This window comes from Polistes fuscatus, unplaced genomic scaffold (genome assembly GCF_010416935.1).
Source record: "Polistes fuscatus isolate 324 unplaced genomic scaffold, CU_Pfus_HIC Scaffold12, whole genome shotgun sequence".
NCBI lineage: Eukaryota > Metazoa > Arthropoda > Insecta > Hymenoptera > Vespidae > Polistes > Polistes fuscatus.
In genome coordinates this window covers 4,501,669-4,502,908 of record NW_025113020.1, presented here as the reverse complement: position 1 = coordinate 4,502,908, position 1,240 = coordinate 4,501,669, and positions in this window count along the sequence as shown.

Below are 1,240 nucleotides of genomic sequence, written 5' to 3'. Positions count from 1 at the left end.
TAGTATATAAATTTACATAGCATTTTAGAAACATTGAATTAACATAAAATTGTTTGTAATAAAAGGTTATTGTTGTATATAAAAATTCTTGATATATAAAGTGGTACATAGATTTATATTTTTCATTAACAAGAACGTAGCTCTTCAAAGTGATCAAAAAAGATTATTTAGGTAATGTATATGCAAATATAATCTGTGGGTTTTGATTTTTCTTTTTTTCTTTTTCTTTTTCTTTTTCTTTTGAATCTTAAATCATTTAAACATATAATAATAATAATTGAAAGTGAAATGAATCAATTCATGCTAATGGGTAATTAATAATAATAATAATAATGATAATAATGATAATAGTAATAATTTTCCTCTTGTAAAAAAAGATTTATAATATTTCATATATGCTGGCATTGAAAAAATTCTTCCTGTCTATTCTTTTGTAATATCTAATTTTGTAAATTCTAAATATTACATTTGCATATAAAATTTCCTATTTCAATCTTAAATTTTTTCTTGCTTATATGAGTATTCACAGAAGATATATAGCGCGCTATTATTATTATTATATGTATTATTAACTAATTCAAAATTGTACAAATAATATAATAATAATAATAATAATAATAATACAAATTTGCAATAGAATAATAATAATACAAATTTGCAATAGATATGTAAAATTTTGTTAAATTTCTTTCTTCACTTTTTTTTTCTTGTTCTTTTTTTTTCTTTTTGATTAAGAAAAAAATCATATCATAATAATATCAAATATATATATATATATGTATAGAATAGAGACATTTTTTTTTTTTATAACTTATCATTTAAATAAATTCATAATGCAACGTAACGTAATTGGAAAAAATGTTTTAAACAGTATTTTAAGTAAAACAATTTAGCATTTTAAAAACAATTACATTATATGAATTATTATAATACGTTATTACATATTCAATATTAAAACAAGCAAGCATCTTTCACTCTCCTATCTCATTTGCACAACAACATTATATTCTGAATATTGTAACTATCTTATTTAAGCATATTAATACAAATATTTTTAGAAGATGCTACAAAAAACAAACATAAATACAATGTTTTATATGTCCACAATGCACAAGTTCTGTAGTAGTATATAATATATATATATATATGTATATATATGTGTGTGTGTATATATATATATATATATATATTTATATATGTCTCTTGATATCATGTTTTACATGTAAAGCTTCTTGAATTA